The sequence below is a fragment of the Pipistrellus kuhlii genome, unplaced genomic scaffold, assembly GCF_014108245.1.
Source record: "Pipistrellus kuhlii isolate mPipKuh1 unplaced genomic scaffold, mPipKuh1.p scaffold_m20_p_16, whole genome shotgun sequence".
Taxonomy (NCBI): Eukaryota; Metazoa; Chordata; class Mammalia; order Chiroptera; family Vespertilionidae; genus Pipistrellus; species Pipistrellus kuhlii.
The window spans coordinates 10,690,746-10,702,128 of NW_023425471.1; positions in this window are offsets into that span (position 1 = coordinate 10,690,746).

Genomic DNA, 11,383 nt, shown 5'->3' on the forward strand with positions numbered 1-11,383 from the left:
AAGCTATGTTTGTCTATTGTAGGGGTGTCGAACTCAATCAGAGAAGGGGCCAAAATCTAAAATCCAGCCTAAATCGCAGGTCGAATGGTTTACTGAACAGTCATAAACTATCATTGTGATGGAAACGCAGCGAGTGCAGTGATGACAGCGCAGTGCGGGCTACATTGCAAGGCCTGGCGGGACAGATTTGGCCCGCGGGCCTTGTGTTTGACACATGTGGTCTATTGCATGTGGGCAACTAGTACCAAGCAAAAATGAATCCAGATTTTTGGTGAAATGTTCCAAAGCAAGAAATTAGCAGTTGGGAGAACAATGGCGCAGGCTTCTTTGAGGAGATCAAGATTGAGTGTAGCAGTGGGGAGAGATGGTGATTACAGTTTTCAGTCCACCTGGGTTCACATCAATTTTCTCTGCGTTCACTCTCCTATATTTAATATTTGACCGCTGGGGCATTAGGTCTCTAATTTCAAATGGTTAATTTTTGTCAACACAAAAGACCTTTTATCGTTTTTAAAAAAGCCTTTTAGAGAAATTATGTATAATTTATACTTTTCTAGTTATATTTTTACATTTATGCTTTTTATAAAGTAAAAATCCATGTTAACAATTACCCAAACAAATAGATAAAACAGTGTCAGCAACCCAGAAGCCCCTTCCACATGTCTGACTGCCAGTTTAGGCCCAATCCTTCAGGGATCCCTGTGGGATTGGGCCTAAACTGGCAGTCAGACATCTCCAAGAGGTCCCAGATTGCAAGAGGGTGCAGGCTGAGCTGAGGAAGCCCCCCATGCACAAATTTCGTGCAAAGGGCCTCTAGTTCATACATAATTCTTTAAACCTGGTGGTTTTAATTAATCTAAGTTCTTCTCCATTCTCTTTTTCTCATATTCAAAGAAACTCTTGCCCATTAGGCATGTCAACTGCCATTGAGAGCTACTAATGCCCTTTCTGCCTTGACCTGCAGTAACTGTGAGATAATAAAGGTATGTTGTTTGGAGCTGATAATACTTAGGAATTTCACTATTTTCACATGAATGACAATTTATTATATTATTTGGTGGTACTTCAAAAAGCAAAGAATCCATCTTTAAGAGGTGGTATATAAGCCAAGTGAGTTTCTGAAGGATTGGAGATGAGCAAATAGTGGCTCTGGTGGTAGGAACTTAATAGCTGTTCTAGCAATAAGGGCATTTGCTGGAAGAGGTAGATGTGGAGAGTAGGTTAGATAGTAGGTTTAAAGGAAGGGATACTAGTATACTTGTGAATGTGAACTAATATTCATTTAGTACTTGCTGGGTGCCATGCCAGTGCTAGAGACGTTACATAGGTTATATCTTCTAAGCCATCAATCTTAGGTAAACTACTTAATAATTAGGTTTTAGAGGGTGAGGCTACTGAGGCTATTTTTATTAGCAGATCCAAACAACATACCTTCATTATCCCACAATTACTGTAGGTCAAGAGACTGGGCCCTACCTAGCGGGGAGGGGGTCTTCTGCTCAGGGTCTCACACAGCCAGAATCAATGTGTCAGCTGGGTTGTGTTCTTATCTGGAGACTCAACCATGGAAGAACTTGCTTCTAAACTCACTCTGGGTTTTGGCAGAATTTATTTCCTTTCTTCCTAGGATTCTCGAAAGCTTTCAAAAGACACAGAGAGAATGAGAGACACAGAGAGACTACAGACAGAGGGAGGAAGAGACTTTAGCAAAATTGGTGCTGCACTCTATATAATCACATACACACTGAAGCCATCAATCTTAGGTAAACTACTTAATAATTATGTCTTGTTGGTGATATCTTAGCTGCTTTAATGTTTGGTTCCAAAACCATTTCCAACAACTAAGGGTCAAGGTAGAGTCAAATGTAAAATTGTCACATTTGACTTTTGATGGTAACAGTCATGTTTCTATTCATAAATGGAGCCAAGAAGAACTCAAGGAATGACCTCTATTAAAGACCCCTCTGGAGCTTCTAATAAATAGCAGAATGTATTTATTTGAATTTCATTTTTTGGGCCAATGCATAACCTCTGTGAAGACTTGTCAAATTATTAAATTGACAAAAGTGAGCAGTAGGAAGGCTTGGATCATCATCAGATTGGATAATCAGCCTCCAAATTATCCTCAGTTAATAGGATTCATTTTCATGGTGGCGAAAGTGGGAGTTTTACCTTCAGCTCTTTTCCTTCCTGGAATCTCTTATGGTGGCAACCACCACCTCTGCCAAAGAAGCTTTGTGTAATCTTTGGTGCTGACATCAGACAGGGTTTCTACCATAAATTCTGGGTGAAAGAAATGGCAAGTGCAGAATTAAATGTTAGTTCAGCTTGTCTCTGAGCAATTGCTTTAGCTTTCAAAGGCTAAAGTCTTCAGCTGTTACAACACTGATTGGAGGTAAAGAGCTGGCTCTCAGGAGAATACTTGCTGAAACCGGACTATGTAGCTTTGCCTCTTTAAAAATTCTACTGCTAAACCCTAGTCTGCCTTGCCTCCTTGCTATTTTTGTCCATTGGCAATTTCCCCTTGAAATGCTATCATCTAATTCTCCCCCAGGCTTTACTTAACCATGTGTTGAACTGCTAAATGCTGCTTCAGCTAATGCTACCATTCAAAATATAGCAATCTCTATGCAGAGTCTAGAAATTGGAGGCAAACCCCCCACAACTCTCCTTTGACCTTTGAGGAAAATACCTCTTACCGTGAAGACTACGTACAATGATTTTGCTTACAACAGTTGTAGGTAAATCCAGAATTCATACGGTAAACTTTTAGGAACTCATTGATAGATTGTAAAAAATATACATATTTATTGATTTTTTACAGAGAGGAAGGGAGAGGGATAGAGAGCTAGAAACATCAATGAGAGAGAGACATCCATCAGCTGCCTCCTATACACCCCCTACTGGGGATGTGCCTGCAACCAAGGTACATGCCCTTGACTGGAATCAAACCTGGGACCTTTCAGTCCACAGACCGATGCTCTATCCACTGAGCCAAACTGGTTTCGGTGATAGCGTATATTTTTTGTCTCGATAGAACTGGCCTCCCTTAAACTGACTGTAATGCCACCACTCAGATTTGTGCCTGAATCTTTCACCACACCAAACAATGCTAGAGTCTTTCGATATATCCATTTAACATTACAATACCCTATGAAGGAAACATTATTCTTTCCATTTCATGGGAAGAACTTGTGAATCAAAAATATTTTTAAATGGTAGCAGTGAGTTTCTAACCAAATTCATCATGACTTCAAGGCCTATGCATTTCCAACTCCACCTTGCAGTTCTTGCTATCCATCTGAAACAAATGCAGGCTGAGAGCAGTATTGAAATAGTAATTAATTCAATGGGGGTTTCCTTATGGCAGGCCGACTTCTGCAATTTACGATTGAGGAACTGGCAAGTGATCATCTATTTGTTATAATTTTCTCTGTTTCCTCTGAGAAGGATAAAAAAATCAAGCCTGTGTACACAATTGGTTGTCCAGAGGAAGAAGTGAAGACATGTCAAAAAACCACTGTAGCATGATTTAGAGGAGTTTAATTGTTAGATTCTTGCTTGGAGTAGACCCGGACCTAACTCAGTCTAACATCCCAGTTGAATCCAGCCAATGTAAGTAAAACCCAACTGCCCTACTTAGGTACATGAGCAAGAAATAAATGCTTATTGTTGAATGTCATTGAGATTCGTGTAGATAGCATTATTGTGGCAGTGGCTAACTTAGCGTTTTTCAACCGCTGTTCCGCGGCACACTAGTGTGCCGCGAGATGTTGCCTGGTGTGCCGTAGGTGCAGACAAGACAAGAATTTTATAATTTTTCACTATTTTGTTTACTTAATATTTCATAATAAAGTAATTATAAAATACTTTCTTTGTGTTTATTTGATTCCTATTCAAGAGAATTACTTTATATATAGTCAATATAGGCACAGAGTTAAATTTTTTAACATTTTCTAATGGTGGTGTGTCTCGTGATTTTTTTCATGAAACAAGTGTGCCTTTGCCCAAAAAAGGTTGAAAAACACTGGGCTAACTGATACATTACTACCACATAATATTTAAGTCTTAGTGATTATATTTCTCACTGAAATAATCCAACAAGTTGAAGTCTTAGCAATTAGACCCGCCCTGGGATTGAACTTCTCAAACACTTGGCATTATCATTTACAGGTCTGCAAGGCCATCATGGGAAATTTTTAACTTTTGGGAAAAGGAAATAGTAGCCTCACTTTTTGAAACAATATGATGATAATTTTTATTCTGGCTTTTTGTACTTTTTCAAATTGTATCTCTTTAGTAGGGGTTTCATTTTTTTCAGAGAATGATCATCATCAGCTGTTCATGAAAAGGTACTTTTTCAAAAGATTGCTCAAATACACTTAGAAGTTGTTCACAGTGTGGTGGATCCACTGCTTTTTAGGCGTTAGTAGCTTTTTGCTCTTCAAGAGCTCATCTTGATTACTTAAGGGTTGTGGTTCTCCACATTTTCTTTGCAAGGAACTGTTTCTGAGTAGAGCATAAAAGAAAAGAAAAAATGTGTTTTACTTCTCATGATACTTTAGTTTGGCTTTGAACAGCAAATTCTAATCTTGGCAAAAGAAGAAAAAATGTTTTGTTAATCTATTTCAAATTCATAAGGCATCATATTATGAAATGTTCAGTCTTCTAAGTGACAGGAGAGCTGTATCTGTTCCTGGCAGGGCCTTGATAAATAGTTCAAATACACAGGGGTTTTTAGTTTTCAAATTCATTGTGTATAGATGATAAGTTTCCAATGTATTATGTAGAGACGATAGGTTATATTGCTGTAGCAACACTTTTGTAATGATGTTCTGAGATGTTCAGACCTATTCAAATGATTTGCTATAACAATTTTAGCAAAGCAATACATATAAACAACTAAGGGAATAATTTATTAACCATGTGTAGGTTTTTTAACCCATTGTATGCCATAAGCTTCTGTAGACACAAGCGGCGTATCTTCTCCCCACACACAAAAATGTTTTCCCCAAGTGGCAGTTCTGACAATTTAAAATCATGTTTTGTGAGAATTTTCAGCTGAAAATATTCAAGGACACCTGAATTGTGAGTAATATATTTATTTTTATAATATTCATTGCAAATTGATTTTTTAAGTAGAAAATATTGTGGCATGTGGGGATGGTTTCTGTTTTGGACGCGTGGTAGTTAACTGTTTAAAAAGCTGGGATACTTTTACACAGTGGAATACTACCCAGCCATAAAAAATAAGGACATTTTACCTTTTGTGACAGCATGGATAGACCTGGAGAGTATTATGCTAAGAGAAAGACAAGTACCATATGACTTCACTTATATGTAGAATCTAATGAACAAAATAAACTAACAAACAAAATGGAAACAGACTCATAGATACAGAGAACAGGCTGACAGCTATTAGATGGGAGGGGGGTTGAGGGGCTAGGTGCAAAAGGTGAAGGAATTAAAGCAAAAACCCCCTACAAACTGATAGACAGAGACAATATTCTGGTGATTGCCAGAGGGAAAGGGGGTGGACGGAGGTAGACTCAGGTAAAAGGGGATAAATGATGATGGAAGGAGATTTAAATTAGTTCCTTAGTTCCTGGCTTATATCTCATGACACTTATCTCTCTTATGAGGATTTATTTGATGACTGTTTTCCCCATTCAAATGCTAATCTTATGCACCTTTGGAAAAATTACTTAATCCCTTTGAGTCTCATTTGTTAGTTTAGGAAAAATCAGCATTTTGACTATAATAATTGTGCCCCATTCTCTCCTTTTTTTTTTTTTTTACCTCAAATTCCATGAATATTAGATATTGAAATATCCTATCCCTTATGCTTCATGTTCTTTTTTCATATTTACATGATATTTCTTCACTATGCTTCCATTTGAAATATAATTTATCTTCTAGTTTACTTACGTTTTCTTCTGGATTGTTTATTCTGTAGTTAAACCCATCTATTACCTTCTTAATTTTAGTTATGGTGTATTTTAGTTCTAGAATTTATATTTGATTTATTTTCACATATATATGGGGTGGACAACAAATGTAGGTCACAGTTGTGAATACATGAAATAGTTTATTCTTGTATTGTCATTTATTAATTATTGTATTTATTTTGTATTACAACTGTAAAACCTACTTTTCCCCACCCTTGTAGTCTAGCTCTAGTGAAATTCTCCACATATATCTTTATTTTATTGACTATATCAATCAATCATATTTATTAGTTTTAATCTATTTAAGTTTTATTTCTTGTAGCAGGTCAATTTAATGTATTATTGAATTAAAGAAAAGAAAGAAACTGGCAGACATAAAAGATACATGTTTAAGACTATGCCATGGAGAAATTTTAAAAATTTCATTAATATTGATAACATCATTTTAGGCTATGGTTTGACGTATCAATATAGAAGAAAGATTTATTTATAAACAGAAAATGGTAATTTAATTGGAGAAGCAAGTTTTAAAAAAGCCACACTGGCATTTTTATTTTACAATTTAGTATTCTAGTCACGTAAACTGTATTGCTTTGTCACAATTCATAAAGTCTAGCAAAAATTTTTAGGAAGTGTGCTGTATTTCATTAGTTTGGGATTTTTATTGAGGTATAATTGGAATATAATATATTAATTTTAGGTGTACAACATAATGATCTGAGATGTGTATACACTGCAAAATAATTACAATAACTCTAGTTCCCATCCATCATCCTATAAAGCTAAAAATTTTTCTTGTGATGAGAACTTTTAAGATTTACTCTATTACCCATTACAAATATACAATACAATATTATTGACTATACTTATCATTCTGTATGTTGCATCCCCATGACTTATTTTATAACTGGACCCCTTTCACCCATTTGGCTCATACCCTTACCCCCCTTTCCCTCTGGCAACCACAATCTGTTCTATGTATATGTGAGTTTTGTTTTCTTTTTATTCCATGTACAAGTGAGATCATACCGTACTTATCTTTCAGTAACTTATTTCACTTAGCATAATGCCCTCAAGGTCCATTCATGTTGCAACAAATTGCAAGATTTTATTTTTTCTATGGCTGAGTAGTATTTTACTGCATATACCACAATTTCTTTATCCATTCATCCATCGATGGAAACTTAAGGTTGTTTCCTTATCTTGACTATCTATAATAATAAAAGCATAATATGCAAATCGACCAAATGGCCAAACAGCGGAATGACCATCCAGATGACCTTCCAGCAACCTTTTTGGACAAAGCTGGGGCTGCAAAGGCCTACTCTTGCACGAATTTCATGCATCGGGCCTCTAGTTGTAAATGAACTAGAATGCTGCAATGAATGCTGCAATGAACATAGGGGTGAATATATCTTTTGGATTTAGTGTTTTTGTTTTCTTTGGATAAATACCCAGAAATAGAATTGCTAGATCATATGATAGATCTATTTTTAATTTCTTGAGGAACCTCCATACTGTTTTCCATAATGGCTACAACAATTTACATTTCTACCAGCAGTGTACAAGGATTGTGTTTTTTTCTATATCCTTTCCAACACTTATGTCTTGTCTTTTTGATAATAGCCATTCAGAAAAGTGTGAGATGATAACTTAATTGTGGTTTTGATTTTCATATCTCTGATGGTTAGGGATGTTGAGCATCTTTTCACGTACCTATTGGCCATTTGGATGCCTTATTTGAAAAGGTGTATTTAGATTTTCTGCCCGTTTTTAATTAGTAAATTGTTTGTTTTGATATTGAGTTGTAGAAGTTCTTTATAGATTTTTGGATATTAACCCTTATCTGATAGATCATTTGCAACTATTTTCTCCTATTCATTAGGTTGTCTTTTTATTTTGTTCTTTCCTTTGCTGTGCAGAAGCCTTTTTATTTGATATAGTCTTGTTTATTTTCCCTTTTGTTTCCCTTGCCATTAAAATTGAATCCACCCAAACATTACTAAGACCTATGTCAAGAAGTTTACCCCCTATGTTTTCTTCTATGCATTTTATGGTTTCAGGTCCTACATTAAAATATTTAATCCATTTGAATTAATTTTGTGTATGGTTTAATATAGTGACAGAGTTTCATTATTTTTCACAAGGCTGTCCAATTTCCCCATCATTATTCATTGAAACTACTGTGCTTTGCCTGTCGAATAGTCTTGCCTCCATTTTCATAAATTAAATGACCGTATATGTATAGGTTTATTTCTGAGCTCTCTGTTCTGTCCCATTGATCTATGTGTCCGTTTTTATGCCAGTACCATGCTGTTTTGATTATTTCATCTTTGTAATATAGCTTAAAAATCAGGGAACATCATTTCTTTTTTCTCAAGATTGCGCTGTCTATGGGTTCTTTTGTGACTCCATACAAATTTTAGGATTGTCCTTTTTTTATTTTTTTGTCAAAAATGCTATTGGAATTTTGATAGAAATTCCCGGTTAGGGCACATGCCCAGGTTGCAGGCTCCATCCCCAGTGTGGGGCGTGCAGGAGGCAGCCAATCAGTGATTCTCTCTGATCATTGATGATTCTCTCTCTCTCTCCCTCTCCCTTCCTCTCTGAAATAAATAAAATATTGTTTTAAAAAAGAATAAAATGCCTAGGAATAAATTTAATGGAGGTGAAAGACCTGTACACTAAAAAATATAAGAGATTTATTCAGTCCATTATCTGCACTGAATGTGTAGATTTATTTTGGTAATACAGACATTTTATCAATATTAATTCTCCTAATTTATTAATATGAAATATTTTCCATTTATTTTTTGTCTTTAATCACTTTCATAAATCTCTTATAGTTTTTAGTGTACAGGTCTTTCTTTCACCTCCTTCATTAAATGTATTCTAGGCACTTTATTATTTTTAAAAAAATATTTTATTTATTTCAGAGAGGAAGGGAGAGAGAGAGAGAGAAAGAGAGAGAGAGAGAGAGAGAGAGAGAGGAGAGAATCACCAGTGATCTGAGAGAATCATTGATTGGCTGCCTCCTGCACACCCCACAATGGGGATGGAGCCTGTAACCTGGGCATGTGCCCTAACTAGGAATCAGACTCAAGACCTCTTATTTCATGGATTGATGCTCTACTACTGAGTCACACCTGCCAGGCCATTGTTCTCTTTTAAGCTGTCAATCCTGAAGGATAAATCAACTGTACAAATAATAATAATGTTTTCTAATTGTTGGGAATTATTTAATATGTTAACTTGTTTATCCTCTCAATAATCATATTGTTATTCTCATTTTACATGCGAGGAAACTGAGACACTAAAATATTTTAATAACTTTCCAATAATTATACAGCTAGTAAAGGACAGGCCTGAGATTTGAATTTGGCCAGTTTGGCGTGCGAATTTGCAAGTTTAACCATGGAATTATGCTTCTGTGTTTATATTGTGCCTATGTGACCATGTATAGTAGCAGAAACTGTAATCATTAATTTAAAATATATGTAAATTATGTATATGAATTTGAAAAGGCATGAGAGACGGTCAGGACAGTTGAGGATTAGAATAATATATTAAGATGGCATGGTATATAAAATGACAATGGTATTTTTATGTGAAGTAACATGTTCATTATTGCATAGTTTTTCAGATACATAATACAAACCACATATGTATTTTAAAACTTTTTTGGTTGTTGTTAATCCTCACAAGAGGATATGTTTTCCATTGATTTTTAGAAAGAGTGAAAGGAGTTGAAGGAGAGGGAAGAAAGACAGAAAAGGAGAGAGAGAGAGAGAGAAAGAGAGAGAGAGAGAGAGAGAGAGAGAGAGAGAGAGAGAGAGGCAGAGACAGACATTAATGTGAGAGAGATACATCAATTGGTTGCCTCCTATAGGGGATGGGGATCGAATCTTCAGCTCAGGTACGTGCCCTTGTGGTAATCAAAGTTTTGACCCTTCCGTACTTGGGCCAATGTTCTAACCACTGAATAACACAGGCCATGGCTGTGATTTTAATATTTTTACTAGCCCGATTAAAAACGTAAAAAGGAACAGGTGAAATATTTTTGATAATGTATTTTATTGAATTAAATACACTAAATGTTGTTATTATAACATGTAACTAATATGCAAATTATTAGAGTTATCCTATCTAATAGAGAATATGCCAATTTGCTCTCGCACCATCACAAAGATGGCGGCATCCACAGCCAATAAGGAAGAAATATGCTAATTGACTGCCCCTCCTTCAAAGATGATGGTGCCCACTGTCAGTAAAGAGGGAATATGCTAATTGACTGCCACATCCTCAAAGATAGCAGTGCTCAAAGCCGCAAGATGGCAGCACCTTTTCCCCTCATCCATCCAGCCACCCAGGGCTGACCCACGGTGCAGGCAAGCCTTTGTTGGTGGCAGCCCCAGCCCCCCAGGGCCACCTGAGGCATAGGTAGCCAGGGCTGGCCGAGTCTTGCCCTACTGGCAGTGGCAGCAGCAGAGGTGTGATGGGGCATTGCCTTCCCCTGATTGCTGGGTTGCCTCCTGCTCCTGAGGGCTCCTAGACTGTGAAAGCGGGCAGGCCAGGCTGAGGGACTGCCCCCTCCAGTGTGTGAATTTTCATGCACTGGGCCTCTAGTATATATATTTGTTCATACTAAGTCTTCAAAATACAGTGTGTATTTTATACTTAAAGCCTTTCTCAATTTGGACTGGCCACATTTCACATGCTCAGTAGCCACAGGTAAGCTGGTGCCTACTATATAGTACAATGTGGGTTTAGCAGACTAAATGTCTTAGGAATGATCCTTAATTTTTGTTGCTGTGCATTTTTCTGACTTTATTTGCTTTTTTTCATGTACACCACACACTGTCATTTAGTTTGTCTAAAATATTTGATGTGTCTATTCCAATGCCTCATGAAACCTACTGTGTTAATAGCAGAACCCAGGAATTCTGGGCTTCTTGTTGCATCTGAAACCGTATAGATTTTTATTTTCTAAATGGTGACTCTGAACTTGTTTCTTGGTAGATCACTTTCTGGGGGATGTACACAGGTGAATTGATGAGCACATTTTTATTTTGTTTCAGAGCCCCAGCTTTTTTTCTGGCAAAGGGAGCACATGTGGGCTAATGAACTGAATTCACTGGTCTCTCTCTTTTCCTCCACAAACCACCTTAAAATCTAGTTCTAGTTTCAGAAGAATTTCAGCCAAATCGATGTTTCTTCTGATACGTTCTTAGGGTCTAGGTAATTAACTTCTTTCCACTAAGCCTGTGGGATTCATTTCTGTGGAGCAATTATATTTCCAAAGCTGTTATATTTCTGTGGTGTCTGTTTGCCAGAGGTTAGATTGAAGTACACTTAGTGACTTAAAACTGAAATGTGAGCAGTGGTGTGCAGTAATGATGGAAACAGATTACTGAAATAAACTCTGGCAATTCATA